Source organism: Rattus norvegicus, chromosome 16 (genome assembly GCF_036323735.1).
Source record: "Rattus norvegicus strain BN/NHsdMcwi chromosome 16, GRCr8, whole genome shotgun sequence".
NCBI classification, from domain to species: Eukaryota; Metazoa; Chordata; class Mammalia; order Rodentia; family Muridae; genus Rattus; species Rattus norvegicus.
The window spans coordinates 49061362-49075972 of NC_086034.1; the positions used below are offsets into that span (position 1 = coordinate 49061362).

Genomic DNA, 14611 nt, shown 5'->3' on the forward strand with positions numbered 1-14611 from the left:
GGAGATGGCCCTCTATGTGTACAAGACAGACTTCCCTTTCCTTTACTTTTCTGGCATTCTCTTTGTGTCCTGAGACTTCTTTCCTTATCCTATCATAAATATCTGTGACTTCCCACTGGTATTTTTTCTCAACCTGGGCTTTTACATGTTGTTGTTACTTTCAGGTGAAATAGAAACACATTTTTCTAAAACTCCAGAGAATGAGTTTCTTTGAATATACTTTTTTTTTTATTAACTTGAGTGTTTCTTATTTACATTTCGAGTGTTATTCCCTTTCCCGGTTTCCGGGCAAACATCCCCCTAAGCCCTCCCCCTCCCCTTCTTTATGGCTGTTCCCCTCCCCATCCTCCCCCCATTGCCACCCTCCCCCCAACAATCAGGTTCACTGGGGGTTCAGTCTTAGCAGGACCCAGGGCTTCCCCTTCCACTGGTGATCTTACTAGGATATTCATTGCTACCTATGAGGTTAGAGTTTAGGGTCAGTCCATGTATAGTCTTTAGGTAGTGGCTTAGTCCCTGGAAGCTCTGGTTGCTTGGCATTGTTGTACTTTTGGGGTCTCGAGCCCCTTCAAGCTCTTCCAGTTCTTTCTCTGATTCCTTCAATGGGAGTCCCATTCTCAGTTCAGTGGTTTGCTGCTGGCATTCGCCTCTGTATTTTCTGTATTCTGGCTGTGTCTCTCAGGAGCGAGCTACATCCGGTTCCTGTCGGCCTGCACTTCTTTGCACAGGTAAGACCAACTTTTCTGCTGCAAGCGACCTGCCTGGTGAACTCAAGACACAGGCCCACAGGAACAGCTGACGACCTGTAGAGAGGAAAAACTACATGCCCGAAAGCAGAACACTCTGTCCCCATAACTGGCTGAAAGAAAACAGGAAAACAGGTCTACAGCACTCCTGAAAAAAGGCTTATAGGACAGTCTAGCCACTGTCAGAAATAGCAGAACAAAGTAACACTAGAGATAATCTGATGGCGAGAGGCAAGCGCAGGAACCCAAGCAACAGAAACCAAGATGAATATACTTTTAAGCCCTAACAAATCCACTCTTCTGATTACTAGAGGCAAGACATAACACAAGTCTCAAATATTTGTAAAACGAAGAGGGCATTAGTTACTGAACTCATAGATATCACTGTAAATGCTGACTCATTTTATAATTAAATGGTTGAAGCGAAGCAATACGTACGTTAACCCTCCAAAACACACGAAGAGAGAGTTCCTGGGTTTAGACTGAATGACAAGTAAATGGGTAGAGAAAAGGTAGGTGTGAGGTAAAGAGTGTCTCTAGAACAATATAACTGTTACAACTCTGAACAGAACACAAATATGAAACCAGCACACACATTAGACCCGAAAGCACCTCAGTTGCTATGCATTTCAGTCTAACAGAATAGAGATAGTTTTAAATATTTAAACTAAACAGGCAAACATGATTGATTCGAGCATGTTTTCTGAATTGAAATAATAGCCATTACCAGTGACTGTGAAACCATGAATCTTTGCCTAAAGCGGTGAGTGCAATAAGGCTTTTCATAACTTTTTGTATGCATAGTAAAGACTAAATTTGTTGCAGCATCCACAGAGATTTAAATTAATTTCAGAAAGAAAATTATTACATTAATTTGTTTTCATCGAATATAATTTAGAATTAGTTATTCAGTAAGGGTTTTCCCAGTAGCCTTTAATAAAATGATAGAGATGGGCTTATGGGGAGAGAATCTTAATTGTTCAGCATTCCGTTTCTGTTTGACTCATTTTCCAACTTAGTTATTAGTGTGCAGCAGCCTCAGTAAACTGGTGTTTGTAAACTAGAGTCCCAGATCCCCAGTGCTGTTCTCCAGTTATTATGACTGCATTTAAAGAAACACACACAGACGGGGCTCTTTTAGTCTGCAACATCTGAGGCGCATCCCCATTGTTCTTGTAAGCAAAGCACAGAGAGCACTGACGATGATGTCACCTCACCTTCTGTTTCTCAAGTTTACAGCTTCTAGATGCCTTTCCTCTGGGCCACTATGGATCAACTTCACATAAAACGGACACATGGGTAATCTGCGATTAAGTCTTACCTTACTTTATTTCTATTCAGTAATATAGGACCTCCATAAACTAAATGTATGATAGCCTTGTGCTTGGAAAAGTTAATCAATCACTATGAGGATCTAGATATATTTGGTCAAATGAGAATGATATTGTAAGAACATATTTTATAGCAGGTTTATATTTAAGAGTCCCTCTCTGCCTTTCTCTTTGTGTGTCTATGCACATGAGTGTACATAATCACATGTGCATGTTTGCACCTGTATAGTAAAAGGCCGGACATTGCTTATGCTATGCAAGAGTCTACCAAAGAAGCACACACACAAGCCTAATTTTAGATTCTTTACTTACACTTGGCAGATTAATTGAAAATTAGGCTCAGCAAATCTTTCTGACTTGTTGATATGCATGTACTTAACGAAATAATGCATGGAAATCAATTGGAAAATATTAAGTGACTCTAGAAGGGGATTGTTTTTTGCAGATTTACCCCTGGGATCCCAATGTATTAATGAGTTATAAAGTTGGAGTCTCATTTAGCCATAGCAGGCAACTGTTTAAAGAGAATTGGAAGTTTCCAGACTGAATGCTATTCCTGGATCTTTCAACATAGGTTAATTCATGACCTTTGCCCTCACCCCTTCACACAACCCAAATGTTTCCCATCTCTCTTCTTTCTCTACTCCTGAGCATAGCATTTCAATTCATTTCAGGAATTTTGTTAACTAACAATTAGTTCAAAAATGTACTGTACCATGAGAAAATAATGTTCTTCACCTATTGTTCTGGAAAATATATAGTTGAAAGAAAATATTAGGCAAATAATTCAAGGAGTAATTGACTGAATAAGTGGGAATATGATACTCTGATCAATGACATATATATGACATATACAACATATTTATATATAAATATATTACATATAATATAACCATGGGCAGTGTATACCCCATCGTATCTAATGGAAAGAGACAATAGGTGGATGTAAAGTTGGGGAAACTAGCAGTAGATTCACCAGTAGAAGTGGAAACAGAACCAGCCCTGAGTGAATATAATTTACCAGCTTTCTGAACATGGAGACAGTGGACTGTACAACACCACATTTGGGTTGCTTTTCTATACATGAGACTTTGTAACATTCAGGGTTCAGTATAGAGTTGACTGTAAAATGGATGCATGCTAAAAAACATAAAGAAGGCCACTAAACATATATGGTATGATAGGAAGAAGTATAACTCTAACCTGTTTATAAGATATTGGAGGATGAGTTCTGAGAATCATCAGAGAATTAATAAAAAGAAGTCTTACTCGTACAATATGAAATAAGTTTCTTTAAACTAGAAACTTACTGTATATGTTTCAAAACTCCTTTACAGTCATATAATTTCAAATACTGTTTCAAATATTTAGTATGCAAATATGCTTAGTAGTATAATGTAAGTGGATTTTGAGAAGTTATTTATTTTGTTTTGAATTGCATTGGGGATGGAAGCCAGAAATGTGAAAGTCTTAGTCTTCAACTGAGACACAATGCCACTCTGTTTTGCAAAAGGGGTATTACTGCACAGTCCTGTCTAGGTTTGGAGACAAGATCTTCCTGTTATGTCCAGAGTACAAGCATGTGCTCCATGTTTGGCTTATTTCCTTGGTCTTTGCTTTTGGCCTTATTAATCTTCCAAAGAGAACTTATATGACATCATTCTCCAAGACAATTTGACCTGAATGCATTTAAATATTTTTAAACCTCTTTAAAATGTAATAATTCTTAAAAAAGGATAGTAACTGAAGTATGTTAGTGTGTGCTTTCCCCTTCTTTTATAAGAACAGTTGTAACCTTGGACTGCAAACACAGGGTCAAATGCAAATGCTTCTCTCTTATCATGACCTCATATCTCCCCTGGTACTTGAGCTAACTTTCAATTTGTTGTAGGGATATATTGAACTTATAACTCTTATACTAGGTAAAATCTCAACCGTGTCAACATAGTGTGAACAGTAATTGACATGCAGTTATATTTTAAAAGTCTAACCATGTAAGTGCTTAGTGTTTGCAGTCAAATACTTATGTGGATGGTGTTCTGAGACCCAGGTTAGTGTATAAGCTAAAGGAAAGCACAACATTGAAAAATTCAGTACATCCTGATTTCCTTTTTAAAGAGTACTATTGAATAGGATACAATTATCCAGGTAAGAAAGTGAGCTGAACAAAGAATTTATGCAAAAAAATTGAGTTATTAGAAACATAATAATTAGGTGTAACTTAATTTTTATTTGTGATTTTAATTTGATACTTTATATTTGATATTGCTAAAATAGGAACTATGTTCCCCTTATTCTGACTGAAAATGATATTCTTCAGCAATTGTACATATTTGCATTAAATGTTTAGATATTGTCCTAAGCATATATGCTTCTAACATGTTCTTTGTCTTTGACAAAAAGAGAGTTTTTCAATGTAGTTGTGATAAAAATATTTAGTCTAATTTTGATGTTCAGAGCATTCATTTTATAAATGACATTTCCATTAAGAGGATTTCTATCCATGTTTATTGGTATCAATTCATTTTATGAATATTCATTAGTTTGTTCCAAATGTATTAGAAGCCACACGTAGCATTAGGCAGTATTAATAATGCATGCAGTATTAGAGTACCTATTAATATTTTTAGACTAACTCAGCTTTTCCAAATGATTTTAGATATAGGCAATGTTCCAACTGACATAAAACTGGAATCCTCCCAATAAAAGAAATACTGCAAATCTACTTAGCTAATTAAGGAGCTTATGTTAGACTGGCGGCTCCATTTGGAAGACTAAGGTTCACACCTATATTTTTAAAAACATACTGGATAATTTAGAGGTCTGTATTTATTTTCCCCTGGCATTTTCCAGTCTATAAATTGCATTCGCCAGGATACCACATCTCTCAGCTGAAAAGTTATTAATCACCTTGTCATGTCATGGAAAAGCAGCAGAGACAGCTAACTTTACGTGTAATTGGACATTTTTAACCAATGCTCTACCCCTTATATTCTTGAACCACTCCTGTTGTTCGTTAGTTATCAAAAAAATAATAACCATGTCACTACTATGATGTAATTACTATGAATGAGTTGAGAAACTTGGACCAAGGAATGCCTTGACATAAGAACAACCATAGATCTGGTAAGGATGCATTGTTTCCAGATCTTTCTTTAGGAACCTATGATAAAAGCACCATGAAAACGATTTTGCCTTCCTATGTGTTTTGTAACGTTGTACTGATTTTCACATCTTTCAAATGTATATATTAATTTCTGCTACAGAATATGAGGAATAATTATGTAAATCACCCATCATATACACTTATGTTTAAATCTCACATCCACATTTGCCAAAACAATTATGCTTATTTCAAGGATTTCAGACAGAGCTATTTACCTCACAAATTGAGATAACTGAAGAAAGTGACAAAAAAAATAATTCTCTTGCTTGTTCTATTATATAAGCTAATTAAATTAGAATTAGTTAGATTTAATTTGTATAAATACAAGGCAGACAAAAAAACAAATACATACTTGCTTTGTAAATTATGTTTTTCTCTGGTTTGCTACTCTACAAAATCTGAGCCTCCACAAAGGGTATCTTTCTCATTATCACACATCCATTAGCTGTGTCACATCATGCTTCAAGCACTAGGCTGGCACAGTATGGCCAAGCCTCAGAAGAGACCTGTGTTTTTGCATTTCTGGTGTAGATGTAGGAAGGTTAATGGGTTTTGGTCAGAAGTACTTAGAGCAATTTTAAAAGATTACATTTCAGAGCATTTCCCCCACCCTGACCTATTAGTTGTCCTATTAGACCCAAAGTGATGAGAAGAAACCTTGAAGCCATAACCTGCAACTCGGCAGTTGTCAGGTGTGATTCTGCTATAAAAGAAATCTTTAAAAGCCTCTAACATGAGACAATGATACCCCCTACCTTCAGAACATTAATGATGTAGAAAGTGATTGAAACAGGAAAGAAGACTGAAATTGCCACGGTGTTTATTTCTGTTCCTATTTTTAAGAGGACAGTCCGTGGTTACTTTGGTTTGAGAATGCATATAAAATTTTTTACATCAGCTGTGCTTTATAAATCCAGGCTACCAGCACACTAATGTGACTATCGATAATCTATTCAGACTCATGAAAGAGGCATTGTGTAATTGCCTGCTGTGATTACGTTGAATTGCCTCTTTTGAAAACTTGAAACTTTTCCTTGAATTGGTACTTTCCTTACTTTTAAAGGCACACCGACAAAGTCAAGTTATAATTACTGACGTAAAACACAACAGCTAGAAAGGCATAGCCTTTAAGTAACTACCAGTCAATCGATCAGTTAAACCTAATAAATAGCCTTGGATTTGTGGCCAGGGACGAAGAGTGAGGTAATCAATGGACAGTAGCAAACATAGGGGCATAATTTATTTGTTGTCAAATAATATGTTTACAACAGCATATACCAACATAAAATTATGACATAAAGCAAGCTCTCTAATATAGATAAATCAACATTAAAATTCATAGGAGAAATCAACCATTACAAGGCTGATGCATAGTTCTTAATATTTTTAGATACAGTGATTTGCACACTCTGTGGAAGATGCAGCATTCTGAGGTGATTTGATTTTCTCCCCTAGATAGGAAGAAAGTCTGGTATGTAGGGTTGCTGTACTTCTCTTTGAAAAGCTTGTTATTTTATCTTATTTCTAAAATAAAGGGGCAGTAAAACACTGTGTTATTGTTTCAGGACAAATTAGAAACACAGAGCCGACCCTTGGGCGCCCACTGCTTTCCTTTGCAGGTGCAGTGAAGTAGGCATTTTGTTCCTTATTCTGATACAGGGGGTCGTTGGCTCTTGGCGTTGCCTTTCATTTTCTTCACTGAAGGTTAAAATCATGTGGCTTTGAAAGAAGCGGGCTTTATGGGTTGTGTTCCAGTAGCAATTTGGAGGCACCCAGTGCATTACCCTTGTGATTCCTGAAATAATTCAGGATTTTTAATGGACATAGTTAGCTGTCCTTAGACCTATATCTTTACACTCTCATATTCATGGGAGTTTATATATATAAAACTATATTATATATATTAAAATATATATTAAAACTATATTATATATAATGTAGTTCAGTGTTTTAAATTGTTGAATTTAAAATACTGTATGCCTATTCAAATGAATTAATAAACAGAGTGGCAAGCTATCCAATGAAATAACTCAACCCCATTGTTGCCATGACTGTCCAGAAGCTGTCAGCCATTAATCATTGGATATTAATGATCATATATCCAGATTTCTCTCATGCTCTCTCAAACTCACACCCATGTCCTAGATCCTAGTGGTTGCTCTAAAACGTGTTCAGATCTTCTGTCTTAATTACATTCTCTGTTGTAGATATCCTTTGCTATATGTATTATTATTATTTACTTATACTATTGTGTTGGGTATGTTATATGACCATATTTATCTATTGATACTAATGGAGACTTCGTTACATTTAAATATTCTTTAATGAAGATCACAGTGTGTGGAGATAGGTCGTTAGATGGAAAGGTTGAGTCGCAGAGGTGAGGGAGCTGATCCTAACCTCAGTAGGCATTCTCACGGCTAAAGAATACCAAGACCCCTCACCAAACAGCTGTAACTGCTGTAAGGTAAACCCAGAGTTGCAGCAGATGAGGACAGTTAACCACATCTCTGATGGAGCTCACTTTTAGCCTCTCTTCTATATATATCAGGGATGGACCATGAAAAACTATGTGAACTGCTGCTAATACCTGAATCACGGGCTTCAATAATGAAAATATTTCTTTACCATAACCGTGTGTTTGAGAAAATATTAGCAATGCATATTAGGACACAAAGCAGATGTTTCTCCAACATTGAAAAAATCTCAAAGCAAAGCAATTTAGTGGAAAGGGAGTGGGTTTAATTACCTGAGGCACCGATACCTTACTAGAGGTAAAGAAGTATTCTAGCACACCACAGAAGTGCTGAGAGAGAAGGCAGCATAGCTAAGTGCACTTGCTATAAAGAAAATAATGCTTAAAAGCTTTTTGAGACAAAATTTCAGTGTATGGCATAGAGTGTTTTTCTATAAGAAATTACTTTAAAAGCAAACAGGATTAAGGCTCGCTTCGTTCCATGTATTCTAAATGTAAGAGCTGTAAACATAACTAAGTGACTTGTGTGGTAATTAGTCCATATATGGGCCTGTAGGGTGGATCAGAGCATTTGACATCAAGCATGACTGTCTGAATTTGATCCCAAGACTCACAGGATGGGAGAGAACCAAGTTGTCAAGGCATGCGATGGCTTAATTTTATTAAAAAGGATATATAACACAAATAATTTTTTTACTTTTGCTTACTTCTCTTTTATAAACTTAGAGAATCTATTTTCTGGTAATTCTCACCACAAATTCACAGTGGATTATTTGTACAAAATCATTGTTCCCAGAAACATACACACAGAGAGCTAAATGGAAAGACTGGTGTTATTGTCTCCAAAACCCACATAGCAGCCAGGTGCATGTGAGACCCTTGGTAATCTCCACAAAGGCTGGAATTAGGGGAATTTTTCCAATACACTAGGTATAAATGGCCATGAACCTCTAGACTACAAACTCAAGTGTATGCACTTGTAACTATACATTAGCATGCATACACATGTAACTACACATTAACACACATACACATGTAACTACATATTAACATATACACATGTGACTACACATTAACATGCATACACATATAGCCACACATTAACATGTATAGCATACCAAATAATAACAACAACTGTCTGTGCCATCCTCATAGCCACTAATCTCTTAACTTTGAGTCCTCTATGGACAAGACACTCCAGAAAGAGTAGTGGGAGGATGGATTTCTAGAAAAAAAATTAATAATGGGCCTTGGAGTGTTGTCCATCAAAGTGTCCAAATGATTTCTTAAACCCCTGTGACTCTAGACATAGATTCTTAGATGTAAAATGGTAAGAAAAATAACTATATTTAAAGAGTTTTATGATAAAAAGAGAGGACTGATGATCCTGCTGACAGAACAGTTGACACATAACCAGATTCCTCTGGTATACCTATTATGTTGCCTTGGCTACTGTAATAGATTCCCCATAGTCTAGGTGGCTTTAAACAAAAATATTTGTGCTCAGAAGTCTAGTGTGAGGTAAGTCCAAAGTTGAGTTACCTGGTGAAGGTTGCATTGTTAAGTACGAGAAGGGAATGGATATTCATGATGGTCTCTTATGAATGTTAAACCATTCCAGGTATCTATACTTTTTGTTTGATCACTACTTGTGACCCTACATGTTAGTGAATCCATTTTTTCAATGATATGAATGGGGGAACAAGGATACACAGTATAAAGCACTAGTGTTTTAAACATAGGATTTGCCTTCCAACTTTGGTCTTTCTAGAAACATCAACTTCACATTGTCATCTCACTTGTGACAAGATTTTCAACTTCAATGTAGAAAATTGCTTGTTTGCCTTATTTCTGTAACCAGTCCTATGTCTCTTAGCTAAAAGCACCTTAGTGGTGATCTTATTTTAACCCACTGTGCCTTAATACAACAAGCCTTTGGAGGGTGACCGTCTGCAGTAAAGTCTTCTGCTCCTACTCATTTATTATACACTTTATTCCTACATCCTGTCAAGGCCCATTTGCTTATCCATTTATTCCTGCTTGACCATGGACTAAGGTTATCCTTTGCACCTAATCAGGCCTCATTTGCTGCAACTAGGTGCTTTTATTCTGTATAAATGTAATCATTCTCTGGCATTTCGTTATTCTTTTTTTTTCTGTACCTTTTACACTTTCTCTTATTTTTTCTTTTTTTAATTAATCATTTTGTCTGTTTACATTACAAATGATATCTCCCTCCTGGTTATCCCTCCATAACTACCCCCTCTCTCTTTCTCCCTCCTTTTTTGCCTCTATGAGGGTACTCCTCCACCCACACACTTCAGCCTTTCTGCACTAGCATCCCCCATACACTGGGACATCAAAACTCCACAGGACCAAGGGTCTTACCTCCCATTGAGGTCAGACAAGGCCATTCTCTGCTACATATGTATCTGGAGCCATGGATCCTTCCATATGTACTCTTTGGTTGGTGGTTTAGTCTCTGGGAGCTCTGGTAGTTAGTTGATGTTGTTCTTCCTATGGGGTTAATGACAGCTCCTTCAGTCCTTCCCCAAGCTCTACCTTTGGGGTCCCCAGGATCAGTCTGATGCTTGTCTGTGAATATCTGTATCTGTATTGGTCAGGTGCTAGTAGAACCTCTCAGGGACCAGACATACCAAGCTCCTATCAGCAAGCATTTTTTTTGCATCAGCAATAGTGTCTGGGCTTGGTGTCTGCAAATGTGTGAGGTGGTCTCTGGAAAAGCTTTCCTTCCACCTCTGTTCCATTTTTTAAAAACTTATTTATTTATTTTATGTATATGAGTAAACTATAGCTATCTTTAGACACACCAGAAGAGGGCATCAGATCCCACTACAGATGGTTGTGAGCCACCATGTGGTTGCTAGGAATTGAACTCAGGACCTCTGGAAGAACAGTCAGTGCTCTTAACCACTGAGCCATCTCTCTAGCACTTTTTTGTTGTTGATGATGTTGTTGTTGTCCCTGTCTTTCCTTTGGACTGGAACATTTCTGGGTTAAATTTTTTTAGATGGGCCATGCCTATCTACTGGAGGTGGTCTCTACAAGTTCTGTATCCCCTTTATTGCAAATTTTGGCTAAAGACCTGGGAACCTCTCATTTCCCTGACATCTGGGACTTTCTAGTGGTTACTGCCAGTTTCTCATCCCATACTGGTACATACTTTTATTCAATTTCCCGATCCTCTGTACTTCTGTCCCTTCTAAACCTGATCCTGTGCCCCCCCTTTTTCTCTTCCCCTCCTTTCTCCTTCCCAGGTCTCTTTCTCCCTCTATCTCCTGTGATTATTTTATTCCCCCTTCTATGTATGATGAAGCTTCAATACTTTGGTCTTCCTTCTTCTTAAGCTCCACATGGTTTGTGGGTTGTATCATGGGTATTGTTAGCTTTGGGGATAATATTGAAAAGCGGATATTAGTTCTTGGGCATTTCTAAGCATCCAGGAATCCCTGTGGTTTGGGAGATTCACCCAAGGAGGTTGCTATTTACAAGCTCACATACAGAAAGATGCTGTCCCCTGTATCTTGCCTTTCTTCTATGAAAACATGGCTCTTGTGAGTGGTAACATTGTGCTTAGAATCATGTTCATCATCCTTTACAACAAAAAGATAAAATTCAAAAAGAAAAAAAGGGCAAAGAAACTTCCACAGAATAACTCGATACCTCTTTGATTACACCATAATGACACCTGGGCAGAAATAGCGGCAGAATTACTTGCAATATTCTCAGCAAGCAGCTCCGTGACTCTGTCAGTCTTCAAATCATGGGGAATTTCCTACCATTATAGACAATGTTATTTGATTTCAAGAGGCAGGTATCATTAGACTATCTAGGATTTAATTTTATTTGATGAAATAAGTGATTGTAATTCAGTGTTTGATGCTATATTTTTAACTTTTAAGGTAACAGTCATAGGTTACTCTTTTATAAGATTTTTTTAAACTAAAGTTCTATAGGTTGTCTGTTCTCTCTCTCTTTAATTGTGTGTGTGTGTCTAAATCTCCTGTGCAAATGCTGATGCAGTCTCTCTCTCCCCCCCCCTCTCTCTCTCTCTCTCTTCCACCTTCTTCATTCTCTCTCACCTTCCCGCCTCTTCTCCCTCTTTATTCCCCCCCCCAAGGGCTGAAATAAAGGAAACTATATACATAGGAGTCAACTTTTTTTTAGTGTCACAGTCATAGAGGGACATTTCTGCTCCCATTTTAGTAATTCTTTGAAAGATAGTTTAACATGTGTCCAGTGTTGAAGACTAAATCAATAATTGTCAAATACTGCTGCAGAAAAAGAGTCATGTTGGGAGGGTGTTCCAAACAAGACTTCCTGGGTCCTTTCTAGACTGTCTAAATATGATTTCAGAAGTATGACCCCTGGTTATTTTATCAGGCTGCCTTTATGAAGTGTAATTTTGAAAATTGCTTCCAAAGTTTTGTCTAGCTTGTTTTTGCAATGCTTTACCACAATGTTCTTCATTGTTTGACTCAGCACTTGCACTCTTGCTAAATTCTTCTAGAATAGTGCTAGGGAAGGAGACAAGTTTCACTATAAAGACCTCAGTTTTGCTGCTTCTGTTGTTCGGTTTTACTATTCTAAAATAGCAAATCCAGGGTCCTCTCAATGATCCTGCTCTAACACTAAGCTACAGACATAGATCCTTTTGATAATGAAACCATATTGATTTATCCATTGTTAAAATAGGTTGTGTTCCAGGTGTTCTTATTTATATTTAGCTAGCTAAATAAGGATCTTATACCTTTGGAATTCTGTGTGAATACTCTCCCTAATCAAGTAAGTAAATATGTTAGTACCAATAAGAAGGGGTTGCTATATTTTCAGGCAAATTATAGATTTAATGGAATTAATTCCTTCCAGAAGGAAACATCCAAGAATACTTTGTAATTATACTGGTAAGTTGTTGATCTAGTATTAGAACACTTGGCATATAGTTATAAGAGAAATTGAAAATACATATCCAAGCCCCCTTTAATACACGTTCCCCCCTTGAATGGAAAAAAGGTCTGAAGTGCAAAATGAGAACATAACATTACTGTTGAAGAGATTTGAGGAAATACATCAAATGTTTTTTTTTAATTGGGGAAGTCTTAAGATGATTACACAGTCATGGATATGAAAATGAGAGATTATATGCTCATAGAATGACCATTCACTACATGTCCCAATAAAGTACCTGGTAAAATTATTTCGAATGAATTACTGAATACTTGATTTTAGAGCCAGTACTGGCAAAATAGATGAATTCAGAAATTGCATCGAAGGAAAGCAAGAAGCTGAGTGGCCTAGAATAGAAGATTTCCTAAACTTAGTGTCAAATTATATATCGTTCTCTGCTCGCTGTGGACTAATGGAATTTTAAAAGTTTATTAGAAGCTAAAAACAAGATGTTTCCAAAATTGATGACTATTAATATTTGAGTGTGTGTGTGTGTGCGTGCGTGCGTGCGTGTGTGTGTGTGTGTGTGTATGCTTTATCTGAGGAGACACTAGAAGGGGTAGAAAATGACTGGGAGAAGGGGAGGCAAGATCACTGTCAAGAAGAAATAGAGAATATTACAGTAAACCACTGGATGTGAACTGAATGTTGTTCCAGCTGACTCCTTTATGAACTTGAATCTAAGACAGAATGTTTGCATGAACATACGGGCCAAGAAAACTTGATGACCTCCTTGTAAACCTTAGAAAGAAATTTGCTTCAGTGACTGCTTCTAGGCAATCTACACTGCTGATCATCATATGCCCTCCCACACTCTCTCAGCACTTCCGTTCCGTCTTCTTAAGCAATGCCCTAAATGCTCACACACATACTCATATCTATCACATGCTCATGCCCACCGTATACCTCAACAGATCTATTTTAGTTTTTTTTTCCAGAGCTGAGGACCGAACCCAGGGCCTTGTGCTTGCTAGGCAAGCGCTCTACCACTGAGCTAAATCCCCAACTCCAACAGATCTATTTTAATCTTTACTCTATACTTGATATTCATTACCCACTTTGTTATATTCAGTCTGATATGCCATTCCTTTAAATATACATTTTTACTTTTCTATCATCAGTTCTACCAATATACAATAAGATATATTCAACAAACAATAAAATAGGCTCTGAATATTATTAGTTAACTTCTTTTCTTCTCATAATTTGTGTTTTTATTCACATTACATCTCAATCACAGCCTCTGCTCCCTTCTCTCCTTACCATTCTGACAGTACAAATTCTTCCCCCCATTACACCCTTCCCTTCCCTTTAAAGAAGGGGAGTCCCCTTGGTTACTACCCTACCTCCGGACAGCTAGTCCCAGCAGGATGAAACACCTCCTCTTCCACTCACTAAGGCCCAACCAGGCAATTCAGTTTGATGAAGGGGACCCAATAGCAGGCAACAGAGTCTGAGACAGTCCCTGCTCCAATTGTTAGAGGAACTACATGAAGACCAAGCTACACATCTGCTACAAAAGTATAGGGGTCTAGGTCCAGTCCCTACATGCTCTTTGATTGGTGATTCAATCTCTGTGAGACCCTATGGGCCCAGGTTACTTGACTTTGTAGGTCTTCCTGCGGTACCCTTGACCCCTCTGGGTCACTTGTTTCTCTCTCTGACTCTTCCACAAGATTCCCAAGCTCTGCCTGATGTTTGTCTTTAGGATTCTGCATCTGTTTTCATCTGCTGCTGAATGAAACCACTCAGAATACAGTTATGCTAGGTTCCTCTCTGCAAACAGATAGCATATCAAAGTATCATTATTAGTGTCAGGGTTGACTCTCTCTCTCTTGGGATGGGTCTCAAGTAGTACCAGTCATTGGTTGGCTGTTCCTCAGTCTCTGCTCTTTCTTTATCCCTGCATATCTTATAGGCAGAA

The 14611-nt window shown here is 37.5% G+C and overlaps 1 protein-coding gene across 12 annotated transcripts in view; it reads left to right on the forward strand.

Moving 5' to 3' along the window:
• Positions 1 to 14611, forward strand: part of Tenm3 (teneurin transmembrane protein 3) — a 2726621-nt gene that overhangs the window by 1076630 nt on the left and 1635380 nt on the right. The gene's annotated exons all lie outside the window — the stretch shown is intronic.